The following is a 15,500-nucleotide window of genomic DNA, read 5'->3' on the forward strand; positions in this document are numbered from 1 at the left end:
CACCAGGCACGTAACTGAAGCATTCCGTTCGCATTATGTACTGCAACAATTAGCTTCCAATAGGCCTAATCAATGGAAGTAGCTACACCTGGCGTGTTAAGGCTCTGGCATGCTCCTGCGTCACATTTGCGCGTGTCCAAGACGTGCGTCATTTTTGCCGTGGACGTGAAGCATACTCCAATTTCTGCTGTCCTGAATGCGCGTTAAATTGTTAAGGTTAGCGCCTGCGCACTACGGATTAACTGTGATACTCTGCCCCACCAACTGGGGGCGGTACGTCGAGCCTGAAAGTAGGACACAACCACCAAAGAAGCCTGAAACGCCTGAAGAAAATAAGAACTTGGGATGTGCGAGCACTAAACGAAGGAAGAGCTGATGAAGGAAAAAGCACCACGAGTATGTTCGCCTGTCTGCTGGGAAGTTTGATAAGCTGGCCCATCGCATCGCTCCATTTATCATCCACCAGAACACACACAGCACACCTGTTGGTATAGCTGAGAGACTAGCTTAGCCTACTTGCTTATTAGGCTACTCATGTAGCTAAGTGACTCGGTGCTGCGAGGGCAGCAATATTGGTGCGATACAAAGTAAAGACATTTTTCTGAACACATGCAGCAGTGTCATGGTAAGAAAGAGTTGTGCGTACAGATGTCCTCAATTAAATTTGTATTGAGTCTTCACACCTGCCTCATACCAAAAAGTATGAACCAAAAACCTGTAAATATGACGTGTCAATAAAAGTTTTGAAGTAACTATTTGTGTTCATAATGTATGTCTCACTGTGATAATGGGTGTATTTAGAGCGAGCGGTAGCCTAGGTTATTCCTTCAATTATTATTATGATAACATTATCCGGTGTTGACAGGCGAGTTTCGAGATTGAGTTCAGCATTGTTCAGGAGTAGGCTAGGTAATAATGATTGCACCTGGGAGAGGTAGGCTACATTCCCTTTATTATTATAATCACTATTGATAACGCATTATATAAGGAACAGGCGAGAATGCATCTCGATCAGCAAGTGTTACATGGGTTTCGCCTGAGCGTTGTAGATAGATACCTTTAATTGGCTCTGGGTTTTGCGATTTGATTTCAGCATACGCTCATTTTTAAAAGATGCATTTAATCCGAAGTCATGTCAGCTCTCTATGCAGGGAGTAGGGCTGTCACTTTTATTCGAACATGACGTGAAATATCCGTAGTCGAACTATAAATAAACTATTCGGTTTTTAGTGCTGTGTAGCGCATTTCCCGGTGTTGACAGGCGAGTTTCGAGATTTGAGTTCAGCATTGTTCAGGAGTAGGCTAGGTGATAATGATTGCACCTGGGAGAGGTAGGCTACATTCCCTTTATTATTATAATCACTATTGATAACGCATTATATAAGGAACAGGCGAGAATGCATCTCGATCAGCAAGTGTTACATGGGTTTCGCCTGAGCGTTGTAGATAGATACCTTTAATTGGCTCTGGGTTTTGCGATTTGATTTCAGCATACGCTCATTTTTAAAAGATGCATTTAATCCGAAGTCATGTCAGCTCTCTGCAGGGAGTAGGGCTGTCACTTTTATTCGAACATGACGTGAAATATCCGTAGTCGAACTATAAATAAACTATTCGGTTTTTAGTGCTGTGTAGCGCATTTCCCGGTGTTGACAGGCGAGTTTCGAGATTTGAGTTCAGCATTGTTCAGGAGTAGGCTAGGTGATAATGATTGCACCTGGGAGAGGTAGGCTACATTCCCTTTATTATTATAATCACTATTGATAACGCATTATATAAGGAACAGGCGAGAATGCATCTCGATCAGCAACTGTTACATGGGTTTCGCCTGAGCGTTGTAGATAGATACCTTTAATTGGCTCTGGGTTTTGCGATTTGATTTCAGCATACGCTCATTTTTAAAATATGCATTTAATCCGAAGTCATGTCAGCTCTCCATGCATGGAGTAAAGGCTGTCACTGTCTATGATTAGTTTTATTTTATTGTTTACCATCTCATTCAGTGCTATATGATCCAGGGCTCATGACCAAATCAAGCCAATATAATAGCCAGTAGCCACAATGAGCCCATGCAGCCACCCTGTTTCGACAATCAAAGGTAACGCACAGAACGGCCAGCAGACAGATAATTACGTCCCCAACTCATCTAAAATGTGGTGTCTTGAAATACTTTGGGTTCTACACCATAGATGGTAAAGTGACCGTTAAATATAATGTTAAAGAATGTATCTGTGGATTGTGGCTTTACATCGGTCGAAGTTGACTCATGTCGTGGTGTCTCACGTAACTCAAAGCCAGGCAAGCTGAGGACAGGCGCTCTGTTCCATCGTCGTTATGGTAACCAAACAAGTCTTCTTCTGTCTAGGTTTGTTTCTACGTTTAAGTGTTGTTCTTCTATGTGGTCCACCTACTGGAGGGGAGTGTTTACAGCAGTTCCGTTTCACACATGCGCAGTCTACGCGTCACTTTGACGCGCGGTCTTAAATTTCGGTCGACTCAAAGACGCGACGCATGCTGTAAAAATGACGCAATTCTCGTCACGCGCTCACCAGTGCCGCGTGCGCGTGACGCAGACGCGGGAGCATACTTTGGGCTTTAAATTTCGGTCGACTCAAAGACGCGACGCATGCTGTAAAAATGACGCAATTCTCGTCACGCGCTCACCAGTGCCGCGTGCGCGTGACGCAGACGCGGGAGCATACTTTGGGCTTTAGTGGCCTGTAGGCTACGTTCGGGAAAATAGACCATTCCTCTAATGGATTTTACCAGAGCCCTTCCTATTAGACATTCTCTGATTTTACACGTCGCAAACAGAACACTTCAGTTACGTGCCTGGTGTAGCTTCCTGTAATATAGGCTAGCCTAAGCCTAGCTTGTACCCTTTTCTTGCATGCTAATGTGAAGAATATGAACATGCTATTTTGTAACAGACGTTAGGTGGAAAAGTTTGTTTGTACTTACAGCCTGTGAGCTGGTGGTCGATCATCATGACGGTACAGAACCAGGTTTTCAGAACATCGATGCAAAACCACTTTCCAACTGTAGGCAGTGAGTGTGGTCGAAATGATTGGAACACATAACTAACGTTGCACTACTTCGGTGGTGGTGGTCCAACGATAAATCCGAACCATTTCTTCCTCAACTCATGTTTCTAAGGCAAGACATGCAACATTGATGTGTTATTGCCACAAATAACACAGGCACGATTTTTTTCCGCCATGTTAGCAACTTGCTGTTAACTCCTACTACTAGCTGCAGAGAGACAATCCCCTAGCCGCAAAATCTTCCAGTCTTCCTGTAGGCGGTCACAACCATAGACATAATATACATAGACGCCGCATTGGCTGCTGGAAACAAGAAATGCGGCCGCCATCTTGGACCTGTCATACTCCTCATTGCGTTGCAGCAGAAAACACAAGATGACAGCACTGTGCAGCATGTTCCTGCTCAAATCGGCGGACCATACTCGGGGGGATTTACTTTTCACAAGTAAGATTTAACATTACCGTACTATTGGTTGTATTTTGTATTTTCGACTGTATCATAGCTACATGTATGACCTTTGCAGCAAAAAAAAACCGCGTGAAAATCTGTTCGGTATTCAGTGAGATATGATTAATTAAGTGTGCTGACAGCTCATTGCACCGGCCAAACAGATTACACTGAGTGGAGTGGATGACCGGTCCAAGATGGCGGCTCCAAATCTCGTCAGCGCTAGTAGGGAGCAGCGGTCGATGCAGCGTCTATGTATATTATGTCTATGGTCACAACAAGCCAAGGTGGGCGAGGCCATGAATAATCAGTTTCCCTTCGGCCTCATTGGGAAGGGCTCTTTCTGATTCGCTTGTTTTTCCATGTATTTTTTTTCATTGGCTAATGCGGGCAATGGGGGTAGAAGATCATTTTCACGTACAGCATGCATATGCAACTTGGAGTGAGCTATAGTATTTCGAAAGTAACAAGTATTAAACGGTTTCTCAGTGAATGAGACCTTTAAAATTGTTCCGGTGTTGTGTGCCTTCTGGTTTCTCCACCTACTGGTTTCCTTGCATGTGCATGCGCTGCAGCAGTTGTCAGACATTCACAAACAAGTTGTTTTAGGCGGTTTGAAGTCGCTTTTCATACGCCATGAGCGCTCGGCTACATTACAGCCACTCGGACAAAAGACATGTAAAAAAATATATGTTTTGAAAACTAGCATTAAACTGGATTCGATCCCGCAAAAGCAACACACGTGTGACTCTCTCCAGCCTGATTCCCTACTCTTGGAGCCAACTAATATGTTACGCGATACAATTAACTATTGTAGGCTACCATCAATTAATAACGTAGGCAACACCCAGGTAACATGTTGTCCAGGCTATCTGAAACAAGTGGTTGCCCTTCATCTACAACAACTGGTTACCTTGGGCTGCTACAGTCGTCAGTGCACTGTGCACAGTAGGCCTATGCTACTCTTTGTGGTTGATCAACTAAAAATAAAAGAAGAATTTGGTGATGACGTTATTGTAGGCCTAGTAGACCTAAATTCTGAGAAATTAAATGGTACGAGAAACGATCTACATAGCGCACCAGACCGCAATGTCTTCAAGGGTTGAATGAAGGGAGTTTGCAAAAATTAGCGTATTTTTCAAGTCAATAAACATTCTTAATTTTCGAATATATACCATCAGAAGCCAACAATCACAAAGCACCTGTGCGCGCGCTCTCTCTCCCCTTGCGCATGAAGCTGTCTGCTTGTGGTAGGCTAGATTTGCGTGAGTTCTTTCTATCTGCTTTACTTTTGTGAGTTGCGACCACCTAGGCTATATTATAGACGTTCTATGAGGTACCAGTGTTTAGCTGTGTCACAAAACAATAAGCTTTGTCAGACTACTTTTAAAATGATATTCAGGGCTATATACATTTTAAACATTCGGGGATCGTTAATTCTTCAGGTGGGATGTGTCAGGAATTTTCATACGACAGACGCTTAGTATATGGAGTAGGGGATTGACAGCAACATAGCCAATCACATTATGAGAGATGCTGAATTTAACATTAACTGCGATGTTTGATTTTAAATTAATGTAAATTAAGCCGGGACTATAAGCTGGCACACGTGGGTGCTCGATGTTTTCCACGGTATCGGCGCCTATGACAAGCGTATCTCGCGGTTGCATCCATTACAAACAAACATGCAATGTGAACGTCTGGGATTGGGGAGAGCACCAAATGCTCTACTGAATAAGCACAAAGTCAAGCCTTTAAATGAAAAACACTCTTTAATAATCAAAAAAATAAACGCTAATGACGTAAACTTGTGACCATCAAAATTCGTTTATCGCCTGTAACTCCGTGATAACAGGATGTAACAGGAAGGCATTTGGCTGAGCAACGGAGGTTAATATGCTCTATATTTTGTCCAAATGATGTCTGTCTATCATCGTTGCACTTGGAGAAAACCAGAATGTTTAATTTGTCCTGCGTTTCTTCTACGGCTGCAAACGGGATTCACTCGCAGTTAACCAAATATTTCTTTATTAGGGCAGGGCAGGCATATGTCTGGCTATTAAATTATTTCTAAACCAGTCTGCTAAAGTCTGTAGTGAAGTCTATGTAGGGTTTTCCAGGCTCCATTTATTTTTACGAGACACCCTGCTCACTTGAGACATCAATGCAAATTAAAGTTGCGTGATCCAGTGATCCGGACCGTGAGGGAAGCTGGCCAAGTCGAAGCACTGCCCACTGTACGTTACACCATCGGTGATCAACACAATCTTCATGTCCGTAACTTAACATTAACGTTGTCATTCATATCAGATGTTTCTAGCTAAGTAAGCTAAGTATAAGTATATATACTCTTTTGATCCCGTGAGGGAAATTTGGTCTCTGCATTTATCCCAATCCCAATTGGTGAAACACACTCAGCACACAGTGAACACACACAGTGAGGTGAAGCACAAACACTGTTTTTACCTCAGATGATCCAGTAGTTTCTCCTTTAGACGACGTCAAGATGAACGATGCATAGTGCTTCCTGCTGTTTTTCCTCTAGTGGAGTGAGACGTCACCTCTTGATTTTTCCTTCATGTAGTAAAAGAAATTCCCGCCACAAATCCCTTATCCAATCATATCGTTAGAAAGCCTATGATGTGACGTTTTCGAGGAAGTTTTCATTGATAAAATTGGTTGGGGTATGGTGGAGTTATTAGACTGAACGTCATCGGTACTGGGGTACCAAAATTAGAGCGTGCGGTCTGCAAAGGGTTAAATTATTTAATAGGGAATTATTGTAGTGAGGACGTTTATTTTAAAACAGTTGTGGGCAGAGGAAACAGTTGGTGGGAGTCATAGTTGATGACAACTGACAGTTGGAATGGCTGAACAGTTCAATAGTTGAGTAGTTTAAATAGCTAAATTATTTAATAGTGAATTATTAGATGTGCATAGGTAGACAGTTTAATGGATGTTGATAGACAGATAGTTTAATGGATTAAGTGAAGAAAAAGACGTGAAAGAAAGTGGGGAAGAGAAAAGTGAGCTATCCAGTTCAATGGAGAGATGCATTCTATGTCGTTAATTGGCTCTGTGAGGGGGGCCTACTTGAGCAGCTGTCAATTGACCTATCGCAAGCCCCGCCCATCGAAAGCGGATGAGCCAATGGCAGCACTGCAACACCGATACACAGAATAATGGCTTTCAATCTTGATTATGCTTTTTTGTAATTATGTTAAATTAAATTATCTCCTCCCAGCTCTCCCCTATTTTAAGCAAAGGCTTACTCCTTAGCAAACCACAATAAAAACAGTGTTCCACCACATCTATGGATTAAGCCAAACAGTTAACTCAATGTAAGTAAGATAAACAAGGTTGTTTATTGATCTCAGCACTGCCAGCATTGTGTATAATATGATAGTTATCTACTAGTCTCTCTAAGTAACAAACATTAGCATAGTTAGCTAACCGCTGCTAACGTGCTAGCATCGCCTCGTCAGAAAAGCATGGGGCTGTGCACCATGGGGACAGTACCATTGGATAAAGAGCAGTTTATAATAGCTAGTATAATGGGGCAGAGTATACTAAAAACTTCCTTGAACAGTCGAGAGGGCATGATGTCAGAGGGGCAAAAGGAGGGCTTCAAATGAGACACTATATCTGACAGCTGAGAGGAGGATACCAAAGAGAACAGCTGAAAGGGGCTGATGGGCTCAAGGGTCTGGGGTGGAAGAGGGTTTACAGGTGAGATATTGAGCCTGATTTTGTCAATTTTTTCAATGAAGAATTTTAGAAATTCCTCACAAGTAATTGATGTGTCAGCAGAATTTACAGCAGGGTTAAGAAATTAATTTATTGTTTTAAAGAGAACCCTAGGCCTGTGAGCCTGGGTGTTGATCAACTGTGCAAAATAATCAGCCTTTGCTTCCTTGACAGAGAGTTGATAAAGCTTTAACTGCTGTTTGAAGATTTCATAGGTGACCTGGAGTTTATGTTGTTTCCACTTACGCTCAGCCCTTCTGCATGCTTGACGGAGGGTGCGAGTGTCATTTTGCCAGGGTGTAGAGATAATGGTCTTTGGTCGTTTTAATGGGGCTATCTGATCCAAGGTATGGGAGCAAGCCTGATTAAGAAGAGAGACCAGTTCTTCTACGTCAGGACAGGGAAAAAGTTCAGGGGGATGAGGGTGGGGTAGTAAGGGAAGAGTGAGCTCGAAGAGGTCACAGAAATGTGTGGCTGTGGCAGAGTTAAAAGAATGGGCTAGGTGACAAGGTCTAAAGATATGTCTTTAGACCCCTTTTGAAAGACCCAAAACTATCGCAGGAACGCAGAGCACTTGCCATTGCAACTCATTCCACCAACGAAGTATAAGAAGTTGTGTGGTCTTGTGTCTTGATCTTTCTAATGTTGTAGGCTAAAGCACACACCAACATGATTTTGCAATTGAGGCTACATGCTCAGAGAAGTTAAGTTGGTCATCAATTATGACGCCCGAGTTATGTGCCGATCTAGTTGGAGTCAGTAGACGCACAGCCGCAGTCAGTTTACATGGCCACGTTTAATCCGATAACAAACGGAGTAATGGCTCAATTGGAATAAAAATGTCTCATGTAAACAGGTCAACCGATCAGATTCAGCCCAACATGATTACATTTTCAACCGGATTGGTGTTCTTCTTTCCGCGCAGGTGTTCCCTGTAGCGGTTACGTCACAAAGGTAGAATTTTGATAGCCTAGAAATCTAGATGCATCCTAGCGGCAGCAAAGTAATTTGCAGCCAGGGTAGTCTAGCAACTCTCCATTGGCTTGCGAGCTGGAATAACCAAACTTCGGTCAGGCCAATCACATCGTGTATAGAGCCGGTGGACGGGCTTAACGGGGTTCACTCTTTATTACAACATCCCGTTATTACGACAAGCCTCTATTACGACATACCGTTATTACGACATGCCTCTATTTAGACATGCCCCTACTCCGATTTTTTTTAGTACCGCTATTCCGACATTAGGCTACCAATCCTCATTTTCAATTTATCTCTGCAGTTCCTGTAGCCTATCAAATTCCAACATCCTAGATGCATGGATGAGCTTTAGTCATGTCATCTGCACCTGCAGCTACATCAACAATCCACCCGCCATCCATTAAACAATGTTTTTCCCAATAATTGATATCGGCACACATTTCAGTCAAAACCTTAGGTGATTTTGAACTGGCCATGTGAATAAATGTTACACATTATGTAAAACACAGGTAGCTCTCCTCATTTTATTCTCTAAGCTCTCAGGGGAAAACGGTCGGAAACTCCATGCATCAAACAAACTCTGTGCGTGCAGGCCACCTATATTAATTAATTAATGGCCGCCAATCAATGGCCAATTGCGCAAAGACGGGCGAAATTTTTACGCTTCAGTAGCCTAAACCACTTCAGTGAACGTTCAAATAACCCCCAGAGTTCAGTGTCCATCAGGGTGTTCTGGATGTGCGATATAGTTGCTTATATTGCATTTTAGAGGACAATGATAAAGCCATGTGCAACGCATTTTGGCTTGCCAGCAGGTTGGATAAACTCAATTTACTACACAATAATGTAGGCTAGGCCTATATCTTTTATATGTCAGGTGTGCAGTTGTTGAATTGCACATAACATGTCTGCATATTTATTTAGGCTAGCGCATGCATTATCATGGCCCTATAATTGTGCAAAGACAGGCGGGATATCCGACGCTCCTTTTACAGTAAACCACTTCACAATGAACGTTCAAATAACCCCCAGAGTTCAGTGTCCATCAGTCCCAACATTTAGAAACATAATCGTAAAGTCCAAGCGTGAATTGGGTGTGTTTTGATTTTGAGAGAGACTGGAAAAGGGCCGTATGTCTCACAGCAACTGTAATAACCTTGTTTCTTGAAGGCTATCCTTACCTCCAAATATTCACATCTAATGAGAGTCGGCGACTATATCCAACACCCAATACTATTTGCAATACCCTCGATATACATATTGTTGGAAAGCTTAGTTTATGGCCGTTCGTGTGAGAACAATAACTTAATTTTGTAAATTTTACCAAAACGACTGGTTCCGCCTTGCAGGGTCACATTTCATTTGTTGTCTTTTTTTATTCAAAACAATTCGTAGGTATCCATACTCAAGTCTAATTACCACCAGACACAAATAATCATCACCTAGGTTAAATCCTCTCTCTCTCTCCAAAATCTCTTCCTCTGAGATGCACGCACTATAGGCTATATAATTTAGGCTACCCAACATTTCAAATGTGACTCTCTAATCAACTTTTTTAGCCCTTAAACACGAAAAATACACTGTTCAACGGAGCTGGTTTGTGTGAGGCGCACTCTTGGACTCCTTGAGACGCGACTAACCTTTCGGTTGAAGTTCTTGTGCGTAGGCTATTATAGAATCCAATCCTGTTGCCCCTGCTATTTATCAATGTAGCCTTTTATTGTTTTTTTTTTGCCATGAATCGTCTGAGCTGTGATGAAATCGTGTGTTGTTTAAAGTTGGGACGATTACTGTAGGCCTAGGCTATACCCATATTGGAATAAAAAAATAAAGGCCCACCCTAGGCCTAGCCTACTTCGCAAAAGTCCACTCCGTTGAAAAATCCTGGCTACGCCACTGTTAATGACCTCGTGTCGGAATGGCAGGACGTTTGAAAAAAGGTCAAGGGTCGCTACTCCGACAATGGGAAAAAAAATGTTGCAGTAGTGGGACGCTTGAAAATGTTTTGTTTTTAAAATGTTCCAACAGTTGGGTATTTAATAGCCTAGTTTCAATGGGTCTGTTTGCCACTTTGAAAAAGTTTGCATGACACACACAACTCAACAGCAACTCAACAACCAAAGTAACATTCTAGCCTAGTTTCTAGTCATTACATTATGCAATATCACTGAAGATGGACCTTACAGTGAGGTACGATTGTCACTTTCAGAGCACAAAGCTTAGCCTCAGTAGTTATTTTGTTTTGCTGTGTTGGTTGATTTTTGTGCCCATAACAAACATGGTTGGTTGTGCTGGTCTACATTATTGGCGGATTATTGTAATTGTAACAGAGCAACCATGTGCATACAAGGGATAACAGACTTTAATGGGCTGGGACAAAAGTATGTATGTTGGTAGTTTTCCGTGTGTGTGAGCCCTCCCCCCATACAGGTGCAGAGAATATATCCCAATTACACAGCAGCAGCGTGATACATCAGGATAAAGTCTCCAGATGTGCACCGGTGAGAAGACTAGAATCCCGGAAGACGCACTGCCAAGCCGCGACCACACTCGCAACACTCCACTAAGGCCGAACGAATGATCAACTACCCGATGAGAGAGGGCGAAATCACACAACGCACGCAATACAACCATTAAGGAAAGTAGCCTCTCCGTTGTCCACTTGTGTTAACGAGTGCACGATTTAGCCAGTGTGTATGTCGTCTGTGCCAGCTGATTCCGCCTCCCCCTTGTTTACAGTCCGTGTGAAGGATCAACGCCACCAGTGACGTTGGGAAGAAGGGAGAATGATCTAACTACGCTACGCACGCAAAATCATCTACTAAAGGGAAGTGATTCCTCCTATGTCGTATCTGACGCTCAGCTGGAAGTGAATTTGTCTGTATTGTTCGCCTGGGACGCTGATTACACTTCCTGCTTTTCACAGCGCGATTCCTGGAGGCGGGCTCGAATGGTCGATTCGGAAAGTTACAACCCTGCTGCTGTTCACGGATTGGACGACAAGTCGGGGGCTGGGTCTATGGGCGACAGAAGCGTCAACAGAACTGAGTCTGCTTTCTGATTCTTATTGACATTTTCAGTGTGTGGCATGGACTGAAGTAATTGTGTTTTGGGGTTATAGTGAATTATACAAGGCTGCCTACAGTACAGGGGCTTACGACCTGGGGTCATGATTTCCCTGCCTTTAGGGATGTAAACTGGGGTCTCAGACAGATGCCTTTTTTTGAGTGTGTTTTATCACCTATGTGTGTATCAAGTCACCTTACCGTGTTTAAACCCCTATGTGATTAATTCATTTAAAAAGTCACTCCAGTGTGTGTGTGTGTGTGACCTTATGCTTGTAGCCTAGTGGTGTGTAGGAATTTGCCAACTTACAGCGTTTAACCCCTATGTGACTAGTGTGTTCAGTAAGTCACTAAATTGTGTGCTTTTTGTGCCGTAGCCTAGTGGCGTGATTAGAAGTTGCCAATTGACTTTAAATCTAGCATATGCCTTGTATTCCTTACTGCACTCCCTGACGTAGAAATTAAGACCCCCTACTCACGGTATTAAGGGTGTCACATTTGCCTTTTTGCACTTTCTGCCCCTTTGCACACTTAGCGGCCACGCTCTGTAGCTTATTATGACCGCCGCTAGCGAAGCGGTCATATAGGGGATTGTCAAAGTTCCCCCCCCCCCCCCCCCCCGTCATCTACTTCCTGAAATTTTGATCAACGATACCCGGGGCACCGAAACACCGGGGCAGATGAAATTTGGTGGGTATGTAGCCCCACTAGACTTTTACGGAAAAATTTCGTTTGGTCCCCGGGGGCCACTCCCCCACTGCGCTGGGCCCCCCGAAACCCAAAAAATGCAGTTTTTCCTAAATGACTACCTGAACCGTGGCACTGAGGATGAAGATTTTTTTATGGTATGTTGGTCTCAAGGGCCCACATCAATATGGCCCATAATCACTCATTTGTGATTTGCACCCCCACTGTAAAAAATGAAAATGCAATATCATTCTGCTTTAATCGCCCCTATCTTCAGTTAAGATGTTCAGAACTGCACCAAATTGTATGTGTATGATTGACCTGGCATTCTCTGGGGGTATGCCAAGTTTCGTAGAATTTCATCCATGGGGGGGGGGTCTAAAAAAAATTAGGTTATGTGTACATTTAGTGACTGTACACTCATTGGCCTGTAGATGGCGGTGCACACATGCACACACACACAGGCACCCACATACTATCGGTATTAGAACGGCCGATACATAATTACAAATTCAATAGGATTAAAAGAAAGCCAAAATATTCATCATCATCATCATGGCTGCATTTCCAGTATTGGCAATAAGTAGTCGTTTGTCCACTAGATGGCGCATCGTTGCAGTGAGACGTAATTTTGTTGGAAGTTAAAAGTGGGCGCTTCCTACAAGGACTGTAGTTTACCGCAGAGAACGTCTAATAAGGATAGGATGATGTTCACATGAAATGTAATTCCCATTTCTTCTTGAAGAAATAAATCTGAGGATGTTTATCGGACATGCTTGGTTTTTACTGCAGGTACGTTAATCTTATAATATCAATAGGGACCTAGGTAATGTTACCGTTAGCGTTGGTTGAGTGATGGAGGCCAATATGATTGATTGCATTTGTAGAAAACTATAAATGCGGTTATACCAAGCAAATTGATAGCAGCACTGTAATTGTATCTTTCGAGACTGAGACGCCTGTTTTGTTTTAAGTGCGTACAGGGTGTGAGAGGGGAATCGATGTGCTTTGATTCCAGCTTGGTAGTTGTAGTCTGTGAAATTAAAAAGGACGTGTGTGTGAAGTATCCAAACAATGACACCTTCATTTCATTATGGCTGCTTTAGCAACACACCTTAAGCTACTGTATAGTGGGTCCCATTTAGAAGTGGCTACTTCATTCGCGCTTTCCTTGACTCATGGAGCTGCGTGAATTTTTACAACTTTTTGCCACGATATAGCAGTTTAAGTCCGCTTGATACTGGAAGGCGTAAGCCATTGGTTTCCAAAGGAGATTTTATTTGTGTCGCCAGCACAGCCTATTGACAATTTATGTTGTAAATAGGCCTACCTTATAAGCCTACCTGTAGCTTAGGGAAGCTAACAGCTTTCTATTAGGATCTAGTTTGTTAGTTACAATTTTGTCATAACTCCCTGATGCATTTTTGCATTTAGAATAGCCAGAGCGTGGATATCTCAATCGGAAAATTAAACAATATCGGGTGCCTATGGACTAGGCTGGGTGAACCCAGCCTGATCTGCCCGCTATTTATTTTTTGATTTCTTTTTCACCAGACCAAGATTGAGCTTGGTCTGGTGAAAGCCAGACTAGCCATGGACCTCAGTTACACAATGCAAGGGAACATGAATCAGCCTTGCACGAACAATAACGGACAACAGCTCTTCAACTTTGGCCCGTTAAAATGTGTATAACAGTCTAGCCATGCATTTCATCAAGGCCCATTTGGACATGTCAGTTATTTGCCCCACTGGTTAGATGTAAAACAGCATTTCGTTTCAGACTACTGTTACTTAATTTGTGCATTAAAAATAACGTTTCAGACTACTGTTACTTAATTTGTGCATTGACAATAAAGTATCACATGAACTAAAGATGACTAAAATCTTATGTAGAAGAAGAAACATTCACAAAAAATCCATCCATCCAAAAATGACCTTTGTTTTTGATAGCTGTTGAAAACGGCATGGAACTGACAGAGATGTTTTTGAATAAATAAATAAATAAATAAATAACATGCTGATACCTTTTGCTTTTCCCAAATACAATGTAGCCTACAGGTGTAAGTGACCTTTCATCAATCCAGTTGCAATGGATGAACTGTGATGAACTGCCCTACTTGTGATTGTTTAGAGATTTTAAAGGTTTTATAACAATGCTACATCTTCTTTGGCTATTTTACAATCTATTCACCTTTTCAGCACCAGTAGGCTACTTTCTGTGCAGCTGCACACACACACTCAGGCATGCCAAACAAGCATACACAAAAGTTTCAAGAGTGGGGGATGGAGTTAGCCTGGCGAGCCAGACCCACATTAAAATGTAGGGTCTGGGCACTCACCGTTCGCAGTGCTCAGTCCGAGGGGCGGGATAATCAGTTGTCTTTCAAATTCCCTCTGCACGCAATAGGACATTTGTTTTCAAGTAGCAGGGAATTCAAGCCAAACCGTTGCAACTCTGCCATCAATCATTATGTTAAGCCCACCAAACGACTCTATACACGATTTCAAAGGCCTGATTAAGTTTCGATTTCTGGAGCTCACAAGCCAACGGAGAGTTGCTAGACTAGGCAGCAAATGTAATTTGCCGCTAGGGGCGCGTCTAGATTTCTAGGCTAGGATGGAGTAAAAGATGGAGACAAAGTGTGATTTATTTTCGCGGAACGGATGTACAGGACTGAGTGGCGGTCATATTTTGTACCGCTATGCGGTACATCTAGTTGATTTTAGAAACGATAAAGTGTTACATGATTGTTTTTTTAGAAAATATTTAATAAACTTGCATTTTTATAAATTTGGCTCTTCAGTTGTGTGATTCAAGGGTCCTCTATTACCTGCTTATAACCGTTACATAATCAGAGGTGGACGAAGTACACAATTCCTTTACTTAAGTGAAAGTATAAATACATCATGTCAAATATTACTCCAATACAAGTGAAAGTTCTAAGTCGGATTTTTACTTAAGTTGAAGTACAGAAGTACTTGCTTTTAAAAAAATACTTATAATACTTATAAGTATCAGAAGTACAAATATTTTTCCTTAATATAATTAAAATCATTACCGGTATTCATTCTCTGTTCACAAATTTAAAACATATGATGTGTGTGAATTTAAAAGATAATTTTTCACGTCAAGAAGTTGTTCGATATACTTTAACAGTTGCTAACACACAACTAAACAGCCACGTTGCCTATAAGTTGCCAGTTGGTCACGGCCAACTAACATTCTGGCAACCTTCCTGCAACGTGGCCACAACGTTGCCACTATGAAGTGGCCATTTGGTGACTTGAGCAACGTTGCCACAACGTGGCGCTAAGGTCATTTGGTAATGTTGCCGTTTGGTGGTGTAAATAACATGGCCATAACGTGGCCCTATGGTCATTTGGTAACGTGGCCATAACGTGGCCCTATGGTAATTTGGTAACGTTGCCATTTGGTGGTGTAAATAACGTGGCCGCAACGTGCCGCTTTGGTCATTTGGTAACGTTGCCATTTGGTGGTGTAAATAACGTGGCCGCAACGTGGCGCTATGG

Source organism: Alosa sapidissima, chromosome 21, assembly GCF_018492685.1.
Source record: "Alosa sapidissima isolate fAloSap1 chromosome 21, fAloSap1.pri, whole genome shotgun sequence".
Lineage (NCBI taxonomy): Eukaryota > Metazoa > Chordata > Actinopteri > Clupeiformes > Clupeidae > Alosa > Alosa sapidissima.